Source organism: Podarcis raffonei, chromosome 6 (assembly GCF_027172205.1).
Source record: "Podarcis raffonei isolate rPodRaf1 chromosome 6, rPodRaf1.pri, whole genome shotgun sequence".
Classification (NCBI taxonomy): domain Eukaryota; kingdom Metazoa; phylum Chordata; class Lepidosauria; order Squamata; family Lacertidae; genus Podarcis; species Podarcis raffonei.
The window spans coordinates 16,787,252-16,800,053 of record NC_070607.1 but is presented as its reverse complement, the minus strand read 5'-3'; positions in this window follow the sequence as shown (position 1 = coordinate 16,800,053).

The following is a 12,802-nucleotide window of genomic DNA, read 5'->3' as shown; positions in this document are numbered from 1 at the left end:
CGCTGCTCTGGTTCGCCAGAAGCGGCTTAGTCATGCTGGCCACATGACCTGGAAGCTGTCTGTGGACAAACGCTGGTTCCCTCAGCCTATAGAGCGCCGCAACCCCAGTCATTCGCGACTGGACCTAATGGTCAGGGGTGCCTTTACCTATAAGGAAAAACAGGACATTCCAGGATCAAATCAGAAACCGGGACGGCTTTTATAAATCTGGGACTGTCCCTGGAAAATAGGGACACTAGGAGAGTCTGTACTGTGTAGCCCAAAGGCATGGATCAAGATCTGATGGTGAGAGCTGATTAACAGTAGTAGAAGAAGAGGAGTTTGGATTTGATATCCCGCTTTATCACTACCCAAAGGAGTCTCAAAGCGGCTAACATTCTCCTTTCCCTTCCTCCCCCACAACAAACACTCTATGAGGTGAGTGGGGCTGAGAGACCTCAGAGAAGTGTGACTGACCCAAGGTCACCCAGCAGCTGCATGTGGAGGAGCAGAGACATGAACCCGGTTCCCCAGATTACGAGTCCACCACTCTTAACCACTACACCACACTGGACTCCCTAGCACTGATTCCTGCACTGCAGGGAGTTGGACTAGATGGACCTCTGTAATTCCAAGATCCCTCCCACCACACTATTGAGGTGAATGTTTTATGTTTTTAAAAGATGACATCTTGGGTTATCTCGCTCTATATAATTAAAACTAGTCCATTCTGAATGAAAGCGCAGACAAAAGACATTGTGGGAGCAGATAATGCACAATTCTCACACAGAAGGTAAAGAGAAGAACATGGAACAAATTAAAAATAGATTCATAAAATGGCTGAGAGAGAGAGAGAGAGAAACCATTTGACAACCTACATTTTACACCGAAAGTGCACAGGAAACACGCCTTTGCAATTGCCAAATAATTTGAAGTGTCGCGAAATTAAGGCTACGAGCAACATTTCTGCTGTAATGAACAGCTGCTAGATTCAATAGAGAATATTTTGCATAACAACAGAAAGCATTTGCCATTGGCCTTGTGGGAGGAATAACAGTCTAATAATTGAAATGAACTACACACTACAGTAGCCAGTTACCACAATGAGAAAGATTATGCAAAGCAGAATGCTTCCTACAAGCTGAAAATCGCAGCCTTTCGTTGTCATGCAAAATGGAGCCTCTCTGTTCATCAGGTTGGCAATAAAATTGAATCATCCAGATGATATCCCGCTTCGCAGTGCGTAACTTTGACATAATTGGACCAAATGGAATACTTCACACGGTTAAACTTAACGGAGGGGCTCAGAACTGCAGATGCCCAAAGGACATAGTTATTGCAAAGGGGTCAGCTGGGAGCTAAGAGAGCTTACTGCATTGCTCAGGCTAGGTTTACAGAGGCAACTCATTGAGGTGTGCATCTGTTTCTCTAAAAGGAATGAGTAAGAAAACAAATGCACCCCACTGGTTTGCAATTCATTTCTGTTAAAAATAAATAAATGCAAATGGGAGGGGGAATGAAAACACTTTTTCCCTCTTTCTCCCATTCGTTTCTCATAGAAATCCATGAGGCTGACTTTTCGTTGCATTGCTTAGTATGACAGTTAAGTCCAGTCGTGAACGGCTCTGGGGTTGCGGTGCTCATCTGACTTTACTGGCCGAGGGAGCTGGCCTTTGTCCGCAGATTATGTAAAGCAGGGACTATTTGGGCAATCACAGAATTATAGAGTTGGCAGGGACCCTGAGGATCATCTTTCCCAACCCCCTGCTATGCAGGAATATGCAACTGTCCCATACAAGGATTGAACCTGCCACCTTGGCATCATCAGCATCACACTCTAACCAGCTGAGCTATCCAGGCATGGAACCTTTTTCAGCCAGAGGGCTGGATTACCTTGTGGAGAGCCATCGGGGGTGTGCTGGTCCCAGGGGGTTACCGTGCAGCATGGTCCAAGTCCAGTCCGAGGTCGAGGGTGTGGTATAGAGGCTGTCTGTCAAGGCTGAAGTGGGGTCCAAGGCAAGGAGTCGAGTGTGGTCAGGAACTCTGGCAGAAGAGCAGGACAAGGTGCCGGTAGAAACAGGTTACCAACAATGTTGCTCCCGCAACCTGGGACTGGGCTGGCTGGCTTTTATCTGCCCTGAGGCATAGGGCAGTCCCGGTCCACAGGTGACTTGCCTCTCCTGGCCTGGAGACGAGCACTCCTCCTGCGAGAACTTAGTTCCCTCCGCCTCTGCAGCTCAGGAGAGGCTGGAGGGTTACTGGACCCAGAGGCAGCCTCAGCTTCGCCTGATGGGGCTGAAAGTGGAGCACCTGCAGGCAATGGGTCCTCCATCACCTCCGGAGGCAGAGCAGATTCAGCTGGTGTCTGCACCTGAGGATCCAGCACAGGTGAGGGCCCTTCATGTTCAAGCCCCAGCCCTGACTCAGCTGGTCCTGGAGGCAGGGACTCCTGTGCAGGCTGGGATTCCTCAGGTTCAGCCTCTGAATCCGATTTCCAGGCCATCACAGGGGGGCACAGTACAGTGGGGTATTCAGTCCGAGACATTTTTGGTGCATGGGGTGAAGGACAATATAGTGTGTCCCCCCCCTCCATGTTCAGAAGCTGACTGGACTGGAAATTGGATCTTAGTTCAAAACTGGTGATGGACTATCATCCTCCAATGCGCCTGAGCACATCAGGCTAGCTTAGGGGGTTCAGGGCAGGCTGTGTGGCACATACAGGTCTGCAGTACTGATACACCTTGCAGTCGTTCGCCTCCCTACCTGCACCTGCTGCCTGAGGCTGTTGCTTCGCTCTGTGCCCTGACAATGGCAACCTGGGGGGGGGGGCAGAGAGTGAAGAAGAGGCACAAATGAAGAAAAATGAACTCCACGGACAAGACAAGGTCATTCGGAGCCTCAAAACCCATGAAATGTTTTTCAAAGCACTTCCAAATGTTCTAATGTTCTTTTTAAAAAGTGGTATCCGAACTCTTACAGCATCTACATGCAACATCAGGAAGAAGTTGAGGTATTTCAATTATTTCTCAGGTTGCTCGAGGCCGCAAGTAGCTCAGCAGCATCAGCTGTAATGATTTCCTTCCTTCCTTGCATCCTTCAGGGGAATAGAGAAGATGCAGATTCTCACAGAAATTGAATTGGTAAGAAAGGCTTCCAGTCTCAACATTTGGGCAAGGTTCCCGTAAGCCTCTTACCTGCAAATCTTAAACTCACCCATCCCATTACACCACTAGGTAACCAGCTGCCTTCGCATAATAATTCACCCAGCTCTGATAGGTCAGCTTTCTCAACTGACAGCTTCAGTGAAATGGTTTGAGGTTGGCAACATTCAGGTTGCAGTACAGTCTTGGCATATATTTGCCTAACTTTTGTATTACATCATCTGCTAGCTATGAGCAGATGTAAGGAGCTCTGAAGAGCATTGTTTGACAACTAAATAAGTCCATTTTTTTGAGATTTGACAAGGTACTGGTCTTATCTGTCTGTCTGCCTGTGTGTGTGTGTGTTCTTGGTTGCAAAGTTACTGAAACAACACAGATGGAATCCAGAGAGAGATATTGACTAGACTTTGCTGAGGGAACTGAACAAAATGGTGTACAATTTGAGGCGAACAGTGAGATTTTCTCTTTCCTGGTTTGGGCCTCATCCGTAGAAGGGAGACATTCGACCAAATATATAGCAGAAAACTCCCTTAGAACTACAAAGCTAATCAGAACACATGGTACCTCAGTAAAGCGGGGTAAGGGTCAAATCAGCCTAACCCAATGGTTGAAATGGGAATCAAAGGTGGTCGGGGAGGGAGCTACTCTGAATCATGTTGTGTGGGTGCAAAGCCTATGAGATCCCAGACGGCAGCCACCACCATTTCCTCCTTAAGGATGGGAGGAGAGCAACAGATCTAGTCCACCAGTAGTGTGCTTCAGCTCTCCTCCCATCCCTAAGGAGGAAATGGTGGTGGCTGCCAAGGGCCTTCTGGCAGTTCCCTCACTGTGAGGAGTGAAGTTACAGGTAACCAGGCAGAGGGCCTTCTCAGTAGTGGCACCCGCCCTGTGGAACACCCTCCCATCAGATGTCAAAGAAATAAACAACTATCTGACTTTTAGAAGACATCTGAAGGCAGCCGTGTTTAGGGAAGCTTTTAATATTTGATGAATTATTGTATTTTAATATTTTGCTGGAAGCCGCCCAGAGTGGCTGGAGAAACCCAGCCAGATGGATGAAGTATAAATTATTATTATTATTATTATTATTATTATTATTATTATTATTATTATTCAGAGGCCACGGAACCCCTGTCTTCGGGTTCCAAAGAACTTTCACAAACCAGAACACTCACGTCCGTGTTTGTGGCATTCGGGAGCCAAAATGTCTGAGTACCAAGGCATTTGACAACCAAGATACAACTGTACATGAAAAGCTATTTCATACATCCCTCCCTCCTCAGACCAATATGAATATTGCTTCTGGAATCTGAGGCAGGTTTCGGGGACAAAAACTCCAGACCCTTGTTATTTCCAATTTTCCATATGAGACTTTAATAATGAAGCTTCCATATGTTCCTAGATCAGCGCTTGAGCTGAAAGTTAGCTCTGCTGAGGATTAGAAACCATTTCCAGTCCTGCTTTATTAAGACCCAGGGCTTCGCTTTTCTAACTCACCAACGGACAAAGGCTTTCACTCCCCAGAATGAACAGGTGTGTTCATTAATTTTAAAGAGCAGGTTCTTTTCTTTTTAAAGAAAATGCTACATGAAGACTGTCTGGTTTCTTTGCAGTTGTAAAAGAAGGGGTGAAAAAAACTATTCAGGTTCACTCCCTGTTGCAAGACACTGACCAGATTTTGCTCCAGAATCTTTCACCTTTTCAACCGACCCCAAAGTCCCCATTTATGTTAATGGGAAAGGCCTCCATCCAAAAGAATCCATCAATCAAGTGATGAGCACAAATGGCAAACACTTTAGGCAGATGGATTCAATGGGAGATCGGCTCCTCCCTTAAAGAGGGCATGTGTTGCAGTGAGACCTGGCAACCAAACCCTGTCTTGTGGGTGGGTATGATTGGATAGCCACAACACCCAATTGATAGGTCCCTTGACGCAGGGTTTAATCAGGCCAATGGGACGCAGGCTGAACAGATCAAGGGACCTATATATACCCATGCACGTGACCCAGAGCTTCCTCTTTCGGCGCGTGCATTCGGAACACCCACCCACCTCTCCCTACTTCTAGGGCTTTGTGCTTGACCTTGCTATGCTGTCATGTTTCGTATGTAGTTGGGACAGGGGCACGGCAGGAATTTTCCCCACTTGGCTGATTGGCTGTTGCCATTTGGGTTTCGCCTGCCATGTAGCAAATCGTCACAACTTGAAAGGCTGCGGATAGGCTGTGGTTCAGGGGATAGGGATGGAAGAATGCTCTCGCCATCCCTATGTGAAGGGTATTCCGTTACAGGAATCCAGGGACTCGATGGTTTGGTCAACCCCTGAGAGGGGGTTGTGCCTGTGCCAGAGTTCAGACGGACATATAGGTGGCGGAGATAGCCTGTTCCTGGCTTTCCGCTTATCCAGGTGTTCACCCTTGGCTGACCTATGCTAGAACCCTGGGTCAGCGCTACCTGCAACGGTGCAGGGAGCTAGTCGAACCAGAGCCTATGCAACCATTCACTTGCTGTAATCAATAAAGCTGTGGCCTAAATTCTGCCAAAACCAAAATTTGAGTCAAGTGTGAATTTATTTAGGGGAAGGTTTCTGCGTCTCAACACGCAATCCCAGAATGTAACATCATCCTAGCAGAGGCACTAAGCCTTACACTAAGTCACAAAAGTATTGTCAACATTGACTGATAGCACCTCTCCAGGGTTTCAAACAGAAAGTCTCTCATAGCACTACTGGGAGTTGCTAGGAATTGAGGTTGGGACCTTTTGCATGTAAAGCTCCAGTGTTAAAAAACACATATCCTGCCCCCAGAGAACTGAACCAAAAAGGCTGCCCCAATTTCACAGCCCACAGAAAGGCATTTGACTCAGTGCTCCCTGAGTCCCACTCCTATCTTAATTTGCAACTTTGCAATCTGCGTGAAATTTTGCATTTCGATATATTCAAATGTGCATTCCTTAATGCGTTTCTTCTCCAAATGCACATTTTAACGTATGGAGTAGAGCAAAGCATTCTCTAAAAATTAAGATGAAGTATCAAACTGTCTTTGCAAATGTTTATGTGGCTTTGGAGGTACAGATGATCATTTTTATAAATGAACCACATATATATGCATATGTTTATCATAACATTCATAATCTATTTATTACATTATTTTGCAAAATAAAAATAAAAATACAGATTGCTAAGTGTGTTTTCTCTCAAAATGCACGTTTCTAAGCATAGTTCTCTCAAAATGCATAATTAAAAATGTATTTTGATACTTTTTGGAATGAGAACTTCACTGACAATTTAGGGACTATGAAATTCAGTGAATAATTAGGATCCAATATGCACATTAATCTGGAAGGTGCATAAAAGAAATGATGAGGAGGATGGCATTCTTTCTCCCCCCCCCCCAAGACAATTCATGGCACCAGCATGGGGTGCCTAATTCAGTGGGAAGCAAAGACCTTGGACCCTCTTGAGAACCTTCTCATAGAAGGTCTGCTCCCTTTCCTCTACTCCCCGATATCCACATACATACTGAGCCTTTTCCTGGCCACTGAGATACTTCCCAACTCATTCAGTACTAGTAGATAAAGTTATAAACATCAAAGATTTAGAAATTCAGTAGGCATAGCTCCTTATCTTCTATTCGCACCTGAATTTCATGTTGAGCTGTAAAATATGCTTAGGTCAGATATTCAGTCTAGCTATGAGAGGAAAAGATGGAGCTGCATGTTTGAGGAGATCTTGATAAAACTTTTTCTCCTTTTCATTTTTTTTATTTCTACTCCCCTATATTTCGTTGCGAAAATGGCAGGGAGAAAGCTTTGAACTAGTTTAAGAAGATTTCCCCCTCCAGGGGTCTAATCCTTGCTAAATTGACTTAAGAGTTAAGAGATTTGCCATTTGCTTGACTATCTCTAATACGGAGCCAGATCGTTTAATGTAAGTAGGTTTAATTGCGTCTTTGCTGGCAATTTTGTGACAACTATAATCAAATAAGGCTTGAATAGCCTACTCCCAGGCTTCCTTTTAAAGTAAACAAAGAGACCTTTGACTTTAAATCCAACCACAGCAGAGAAAGATTAAACAATGGAAAGTGGGGAAGAACTAGTGGGACCTGCAAGAAAATGTTGCAGCATGGAATGTGCCTACTCAGGACACTCCATTCCATTCCTCCTGGTCTTCTGTTTATTCCCCCAGTCAGCAATCTCAAGTCACTGAACACCCTTGGGTCACACACAAGCCGTACAGTTAAAGTGCATTTTGAGCACAATGGCTTTCTCTAAAGAAGTCTGTAAACTGTAGATGAAATGCCCTGCTTTAAAACCCTCTGTAGAGATACATTACACAGGTTTCAAGGCAAAACTGTGTGTGATTTCTCCTATCTTTTATAAAGGAAGTTTGGTTATGTCGGGACCTATCTCCTTTGAGTCAGGAAGGAAACACCACCCTGCTGGGGGGGGGGAAGTCACATTTGCCAAAAATAACTTTTAAAACTAAATTGCGCTGCTTTAATAGCACCCTCAAATCTCTTTGAGACTGAGATAGACTGCTTAAAAAGGTAAAGTTAAAGGGACCCCTGACCATTAGGTCCAGTTGTGATTAACTCTGGGGTTGCAGCGCTCATCTCGCTTTATTGGCCAAGGGAGCCGGCGTACAGCTTCCGGGTCACGTGGCCAGCATGACTAAGCCGCTTCTGGTGAACCAGAGCAGCGCACAGAAACACCATTTACCTTCCCACCGGAGCGGTACCTATTTATCTATTTGCACTTTGACATGCTTTCAAACTGCTAGGTTGGGAGGAGCAGGGACCGAGCAACGGGAGCTCACCCCATCACGGGGATTTGAACCGCCGACCTTCTGATCGGCAAGTCCTATGCTCTGTGGTTTAACCCACAGCGAGCGTCACCCCCATCCCTTTTGATAGACTGCTTACTCTGCCTAAATGTATGGAGAAACTTCTATACATGTCGAGAGCAGGGATGAGGATCCTCAGGCCCAGGGCCAATATATTTGACCCTTGAAACTCTCCCAAAGCTACACACCCTGTCAAAGAGTGAACTGGCAGTAAATCACACCGTTCAGAAACACAGTCTTCACAGACTTGCTAAGTGTCAGGTCTAATGAGCCCAGAAGCTCATTCCCATAGTTCTTGCCCCATGAATCAATTGGGGAGACTGAAAATCCCTGCCTCCACACAGACGTCTAAATCCCCTCTTCTCCAGAGCTTTTTCCGAGCAATTGGAGACTGTGCCTGCATGCGACCTGCCACTGCTCCACCCTTTTCATCCTTCTTCTGATTCTGGGAGACAGGGCGGAAGGAGCTTGTCGCAGAAGGAGGAGGAGACACCAGTGATTCATCACCAGCCTTATTCATCTCTGCCTCTTGGCCCCCCTCCTCCCACTCTTGTGTTTCAGCTTCTGCCTCTGATTCTAGACCTCTCTCTGCCCCAACTCACCAAGCCCTGCTACCTCTTCAGCTTCAGACATGTGCTCTTGCCATCTTCTCCCTCTGACCACTCATCATTGTCCCACCACCACTCCCCAGGCTCTGAACCTTCTTCCCTTAGTGGTTCCCCAGCTGGTTCCTTTCACCATTCCTCTTCACCCAACCAGTCCATGACACCCCCTCTCTATAGGTCACCCCCCTCACTGCCCCTACTTCATACCCCGAGTATTTTTGTCTGGCTGGAATGTGTCCTTCAGTTTTTATGATGTCCCTTGCTTGTCTGGATGGAGGCAAGAGCACAGTACTTCTGAGTGTGCATAGAGTCAAGCCTAGGGTACATAGGTATTTTTCCGTACATTATTGACAGTGTTCCCATCCACCATCCGAAGACTTCTCAGAAGGAATCTGGCTCTCAAGCTGAAGAAAGTTTCCCCATCCTGGTCAAGAGGATGCCAAGGTATGCCTGGTTATTTCAAATCACAGCGGTGAGCTCAGGCTTCCTGTCCCCATGTTGAGAACTTTGCCTGAATATAAGGCAGCTGCCTTCAAACTAATGTCAATTAAGCACTGGCTGTGTAATTACAAAACGTCCAAATATCAGCACTTAGGGAACAATTTATTTCAGTAGACGGATCCCAGCTTCTTTGAGGCTATGTGTAACCTGACGGCTTAGCTGACAGCCCTACTAGGTGAACCTTTTTCCTCGCTGTCTTCTATTGCCCATAGACTTTTCTCCCATTATTGTAAATTCAGAGTGATACTGCACCCAGTCAGTCAGCGTCTACACAATTCCTATATGGTAATTGCTGCTTTTCTCTCTTGGAAGCAAGATATTACATGGTTTCTCTAGATAGCATTTTGATGATTATATTAGACCCGGTATAATGTTTTGTAATAGTGTACTTTATCAGACATTAACGTTTTCAACAGTAAAATGGAAGGTATAATAGGTCAATATTTCCAGGGTGCAAAATGAATTCCTGGGGTACCAAGAAGCACATTCCCATTTGTGTGCATATAAGCACACACAGGTATTTTGTTTGCATGTGAATGTCTGCTTCTGTTTATTGGATATATGACTATTGTAGTGCCAGCTAGTCTTCCAGCACTACCACCCCATTTCAGCTAGAGATGCAAGGAGTACAAAAGCAGAAGTCCATATTTGTATTCACAGTGGGATGTGGAACCAAGCATGAAGACTTGCCACTGAAGTTGGGGCAGCCGGGGTTGTGCATACTGTGCGTGCATGCTGCACAGCATGCTAACATCATGCATGCAAGCAAGCCTCAGGGCATGTTGACATCACTTGCACAAACCACAATACCTGCTGCCACAGTGCCCAGGCTTGCACCCTGGGGACGTGCTGCTAATGTAGTGGTTTGACTTCACTCCCGGAGGTGCACTCCGTTGTTTCTTGAGACAGACAGATACCAACAATCCCTTAACAAGGAACCCAAGCCATTCAGGACACCAGTACCAAAACCTGGTCTCTTCTTCTTTGGCAATTCTGAAGCTGAGGCTCCAATACTTTGGCCACCTCATGAGAAGAGAAGACTCCCTGGAAAGGACCCTGATGTTGGGAAAGATTGAGAGCACAAGGAGAAGGAGACAACAGAGGACGAGATGGTTGGACAGTGTTCTCAAAGCTACCAGCATGAGTTTGACCAAACTGCGGGAGGCAATGGAAGACAGGAGTGCCTAACATGCTCTGGTCCATGGGGTCACGAAGATTCGGACACGACTAAACAACTAAACAACAACAACAACATAGCCAAGTAAGATTGTCTTCCATGAACACGGTTTTAACAGTGAGTCCGTAAGTGACTGTGGAGGCCAGTTCTGGATCCACACGTCCTTCCACAGTGGGGACATAGGTTTCCAGGTGGGAGTTGATCACCGTGAGGGTTTGCCAAGTGTGCCTTCCTCTTCGCATGTTTCTTCCTTTTGTCCTGAGTTCGAGCGTCTTCAAAGCCCATGACACCTTTGGTAAACGCTGTTCTCCAATTGGAGCAAGTGTTTCCCAGTTGTCAATGTTTATACTACATTTTTTTTAGATTTGCCTTGAGAGAGTCTTTAAACCTCTTTTGTTGACCGCCAGCATTAAGCTCTCCATTTTTAAGTTCGGAATAGAGTAGCTGCCTTGGAAGATGACAATCAGGCATCCGCACAACATGACCAGTCCAACGAAGTGGATGTTGAAGAATCATTGCTTCGACACTAGCTCACATTCAGCCAGGGCAATGCTTTCAAGACCAGTGACAAATAGTCCCATCTCACTGCCCTGCACAGCAGCCTGCCAGAATCAATGGGTCTGGCTCACTGTCTGATCTAGTCCCAGGCTACTCTCTGGAGGGGAGAAGTTCCTTGCTAGCAGGAGATGGCATTGGGGTCATGTGAGTCTGCTGTAATATGGCACTTGTGACATACGTGGTGTCCTTCCCCTGGATCTGGACTGACATCTTCCAACTCCCAGGATCCCTGTTCTCCATCCTTGTCTATTCCTCCTCTACCTCTGAGCAATCCCACCAAGATATCTCCATGGGACTCCTCCTGATGCCACCACCTGTGCTTTATATGAAGGAAAGAAGCAATTTTTCTCTATCTAGGTAGATAGTAACAAAAGATATTTACTTGATTTTATCTCTGCAAGATTTTGGCAAATTAAAACTTTAATGAATGTACTTACTGAAGCATAAGCAAAAGAATATTAAAGCCTCAATATAATTTTTCACTGTATTAAAAATTTGTAATTGTGTTTTTTCCCCTTTCTCAGTTCTACAGTGCAGTCAAGGAAAGATATTAGCTATTATTATTACTATTGAGTTTTGTATATATTTAGAGAGCAATCTACATACGTAATGTCACTGGGGAGTAATGCAGGCAACGAATTATGAGAGCTCAAAAAGAACCGCCATGGAATGTGTCAAGTATTTTAAATTCAGCGTAGAAGCCCCCTATCTAATGAGGTATCAACACAGAAAAAGGTAGTAGCAGAGATTAATAGAAACAAAACAGAAAGATGCTAAATGCATTTTCACATAATTCCGAGAAAAACACTTCTCCGTTTTCCAAGTCCTTGGGGGAAGCTGACATTTTGGTCCCATAAATAATCTGTTTGAATATAAACCACCTCCCAGAGCCAGAATTTACAGAGTTGTTTAAGAATCAGCCCCTCTCCTATTCCCTTCCCAGGAATTATAGTCCTGGGGAGGGAATAAGGTAGAAGGTGCATGTTTTCTCAGCACGTCCACATCCTTACGTGGTCGCCAGGTACTACACAAAAGAGCATGACCCACTAAGAACCTCAGTACCTAAATCTTCTGCCTAAATCATGCTACCTAAATCTGCCTCTTCCCCAGGATTCCAGACAGTGGATCTTTCTCAGCCCTAGGGGAGACATGAGGGATTGAACCCAGGGTCTTTTCCCCGAATGGCGTGTGCTCTGCAACTGAGCTATGGCCCTTCTGCTTTGTTGCTTTCTTCTTGGGGCCGTTTTAGCAGTGTGGTGTACTTTTAACCCTTTTTAACATTAAAAATGCATTGAAATTAAAATATTAACACTGTAGTACTGCAAAACAAAAACAAAATGTTGAGTGTCATTGTTAAATATTAATTAAAAAGTAAAAGCCCTGCTAAAATGGTATTCTTAGATGAATTGTTACTCAGATGCCCACAGGGCTATGTTGCAGCCACTAGTGTAGGAGCATAGTGGGGTACGTACACATCAAAAGCGATAACTGCCCAACCATACAAAGTCAACCGCAATTCTTCATGTCACCTTTCAGAGTTAGAGCAACAATTACATTAAAACTTTGCCATCTGGAAGCGCCATCCATTGCTGTTTCTCTGTAGATCCTGATCACTCATTGACCAGAGAGAGCCACAAAGCTACTTCCATTTTGGGTTTCACTTTCATTTGTCTTTTATCTGCATCGTCAGTCTAGCTGAGCCTCCTTTGCCTTGCTCATGATCCTGCCTCCCTGTGGCTGAATGGAGCTAGTCACCTAGAAGAGCCAACTACCTCAGCCTTTCATCATCATCATCATCATCATCATCATCATCATCATCGTATCCCTGTTATGGGTCCCTCAGTTCCATCAGGATCTGGCATGGTTTGGCAGCCCCAGGTGGACTGGAAGGAGGAAAAAAAGAGGAGGAGATTGTGGACTGGAAGCCTAGCACCCAGGAATGAGGAGAGAGGTCCTCCCCCTTGTGATGCTAGATGTCCAA